This window comes from Ipomoea triloba, chromosome 10 (assembly GCF_003576645.1).
Source record: "Ipomoea triloba cultivar NCNSP0323 chromosome 10, ASM357664v1".
NCBI classification, from domain to species: domain Eukaryota; kingdom Viridiplantae; phylum Streptophyta; class Magnoliopsida; order Solanales; family Convolvulaceae; genus Ipomoea; species Ipomoea triloba.
This window is the reverse complement of record NC_044925.1, coordinates 2403415-2407738: the sequence shown is the minus strand read 5'-3', so window position 1 is coordinate 2407738 and position 4324 is coordinate 2403415.

Here is a 4324-nt window from a genome sequence, read left to right as displayed (position 1 = left end):
AGGTAGCGTTTCAAAATAAGTTAGTAGCTTCCTAACTTTTTTTCCATATTTAACCTTATTATTTTAAAGAAATGACTTCATTTATCCTTCCCAATTAAAACTTTTTTTGCTAAACATTTTTCTCTTCAATATGTTTGGCTGTAATTTTAATTTGACATTTGTGTTTGAATATTTTATTTTGTATGAACTAATCTTATAAATTATAAACATTTTATTTTACTTTATATGTTTTCAAATATATGTTCTTACTTTATATTTTATTAAAATATATTGATTTTACTATGTTATATTTTAATATATAAACAAACCTATTTAAATTTAAAACTATTTAAATTGCATGAAGATGTCCTTTTTTAGTCTTTTTATATTTATCAGCCTATCAAAAAGCTAATTTTACCAAACACTTTTAAGCATAACAACTACCTTAACAGCTCTTCAGATTTCAGCTTCGAGATTATAGTTTTTCAGTTTTCAGTTACTTTTTAGCTTTCAGCTACCTTTTCAGCTAGGTTTGCCAAACATAGCCTTAACCGAAATGTGTGAGAAAATTTCGCTCATGTTGTTTTACGCACTGACTTAAGTACAACAACATTTGAAGTAAACCCAGACTTCAAAACACAGCAGCTTCTGTAGTAGATCTTAACTGTAAGGCATATCCTAAAAATAGTCTAATAAAACAAAAGTACATTTAGACAATTAATTATCCAATATAATACTAGGTAACATGTGTATCCTTTATACACTTACAAAGAGTTTAGAACAATTTGCAAAACTTTAGGATATTGCTCCACTTAATTTATTATTGTATACGAAAAGTCCTCCAAGATTGAGTAATCCATACCTAGTGTGAGGAAGAGTCCCCCAAAGACGGCCAAAGTTGAAATGAAATTCATTCCACTACTCCACGGTGTGTATTTTAATTTTTTTAAAAAAATTATTGTATATATATTTTAAAAATTCAAAATAATTCTTTATTTGTATTCATTTTTTTTTTACTTTTCATAAAGAATTATTCCCCAATTTATTTTTATTTAAAACTAAAATTATAAAGTTAAAATTATTAATTATCAAAAAATAAAGTAAATATAGTATATATTGTGTAGGAATAAGAAAGATTAGGACCCACAAAAAGGGATTAAAGAAGAGAATGGTTGGAGAGAAAATAGGAGAGGAGATTAAAAAGGGGAGAAAGAAGAGTTGGGCTCACAAAATGCGGATATAAGGGAGAATCATTATACGTAAAATACATTATTTGAAAATACATGAATTTTTTATAAATTATTAAATAATGTGCCTTCAATATACAAATAATGCACTTTTAGTATATTGAAAAAGTATATTGCATTAATGGTCCACACAACTATGTAGACCATGGTCCGTACAATAATTTTCCACTATTATGGGCAAATTATACCATGAATCAGGGTTTACCTTGCATTGTAGACCCTGCAGTTGACACCTTTTGTCCACACAGCTATGTGGACCATGATCCGCACAATAATTTTCCACCATTATGGGCAAATTATACCATGAATCAGGGTTTATCTTGCATTGTAGACCTTGCAGTTGACACTTTTTGTACCTGCAGTTGACAGTTTCTGTACCTAAAGCTGTCATATTATGTGTCAGCAATTATCAAGTTATTTGTTTACATGTACATAATGTGTTAATTAAAAGTACAAAATTTTTATATTAGGGTTCACAATGCAATATGAACCCTGATCCACGGTATAACAATTGATCATTATAGATGCCCTAGTTTTACTTTATTGGGAAGATACGAACAATAATAAAGAAAAATAATAATCTATAGAATTTAAAGAAAGAAAAAGTTTGTAACGTTCAGGAAAGAGAAAAAGTCTGTAGAGTTTAGTTGGATGGAAAATGTTTTCCAAGGAAAATGTTTTCCTTGAATTTAAGGAAAACTAGATTTTCCTTTTGTTTGGTTGGATGGAAAACATTTTCCATTGGAAAACATTTTCCTTAAGAACAAGAAAAACAAATTCCTTGGCCACCCCTTGGTATTTTGTTTTCCATGGAAAATGTTTTCCATGGAAAACAATGAGGACAATTATGCCCTCATTAACTTTCTTTAATTACCATTATTATTATTGTTGTTATTATTGTATAGGGGTATGATTGTCTTTATACCCATTATTCCTTACAATTCCAAATCCAACCAAACAATGGAATTTATATTCTCAGTAATTTATTTTCCACTAACCAAACAATGGAATCTATTTTCCTGGTAATTTGTTTTCCATGGAATTTGAATTCCGTTTCCTTCAAATATTTTCCAGCGAACCAAACGGGCTGTAAGAAAATGTATGATAAAGAAGGAAAAATAATTTGTTGAATTTAGGTATAAGATTTGTTGAGTTTCAATAGGGAGAAAAATAAATAGCATTTAGATAGAGAGAGAAAGCGTTTCAAAGTTAAGCTATGTATGGCAAACCTAGGTGAAAAGGTAGGTAAAAGTTTAAAAGTATCTGAAAGCTAAAAAGCTATAATCTCGAAACTGAAATCTGAAGAGTTGTTAAGCTAGTTGTCATGCTTAAAAGTATTTGGTAAAATTAGCTTTTTGATGAGCTGATAAATGTAAAAAGACTAAAAATGACATCTTCATAAAATTTAAATAGATTTATTTACATATTAAAATATAAAATTAAATAATGAAATCAATATATTTTAATAAAATATAAAGTAAGAACATATATTTGAAAATATATAAAGTAAAACAAAATATTTATAATTCATAAAATTAGTTCATACAAAATTTAATGTTCAAACACAAATGTCAAACAAAAATTACAACCAAACATATAGAATATAAAAGGCCAAAAGGGTTTTAATTGCTAGCGCTAAATGATGTCATTTATTTAAAATAATACAAATAAAGATGGAGAAAAGTTAAGAAGTTACTAGCTTATTTTAGGAAGAGTTAATTCCAGCAATGGTCCTCCGACTATGTTAATTTTTCAAAATTAATCATCGACTTTTAATTTGGACAATTTAAGACACTTGACTTTCAAATTCTTTCCAATGTTGGTCATTTCGTCAAATTTTGGTTAAGTTGAGGTCAAATGAATGGGTAAAATTGTGCGTTCACCTGTATAGTGTATTATTACTCGTATTTCTCCTGTCTTATACGCTATATATATGAATATAATCTCAGTTGAAGAGACTTCGACTGAGATTATATGACTTCGATTGAGATTATATTCATATATACAACGTATATGACAAGAGAAATACAAATAATAATACACTAAACATGTGAACAGACAATTTTACCATTCATTTGACCTCAACTTAACCAAAATTTGACGAAAGGACCAACATTGGAAAAAATTTGAAAGTCTAGGGACCTAAATTGTCCAAATTAAAAGTCGGGGACTAATTTTGAAAAATCAACATAGTCAGAGGGCCATTGCTGGAATTAACTCTTTTAGGAACATTATCAAGTAGAGTTTATAGGTTATTAGTCACTAGTTTTACCGTGGACCATGGGTCATGGCTGATACTGCAGTTGTATTGAATTGATACTCCAGTTGTGTTGAATGGATACTGCGGTTGTGTTGAAAGGGAACTGCAGTTGTGCGGAATAGAGGTCGTTTCATCCGTCTGGAACTGCAGTTGTGTTGAACTGATACTGTAGTTGTTTTGAAGGGATACTGCAGTTGTGTTGAACGGATGAACGACCTCTATTCCGCGCAACTGCAGTTTCCTTTCAACACAACTGCAGTATTCGTTCAATACAACTGCAGTATCAACCACGATCATGGCCCACAGTATAATTATATTTGTGCTTATTAGTAGCTTTAAATAAGATATAAGCTTCTAAATAAGCTCTGCCAAACAGAGTCTTAGTAAAAAGAATAGAAATTTGATGGTTAAAGGATGTATTTCAACTATAACTATCTTTAATACGTAGTATTTTTTATTTTTATTTTTTTTTGTTTTTTTTTTTTTGAAGAAAAAGCATGTATTATTAAGAAAACAGAGAGCGGGACGAAGCGAACCCGCGGAAGTCATACAAGAAAGTAAGTTGCACGGCATCCGGCAAAGATGAAAAATTAGAAAATAAGGATGGAGAGGATAGGCTAAAGCAAGAGGAAGCTAGAGAGTCTGCTACTTGATTCGCTTCTCGATAAACGTGTGATAAAGAAGATGACCAAGAATCAAGTAAGGACTGAATACGATGGACAGCATTACGGATATTCCAAGGAACATGATGCAATGCGGAGTTGACGTATCTCACCAAAAGAGTAGACTCAACTTCGATTAGATATGGGCGTTTAGCAGCGAGGTCGCACCAGTTAAG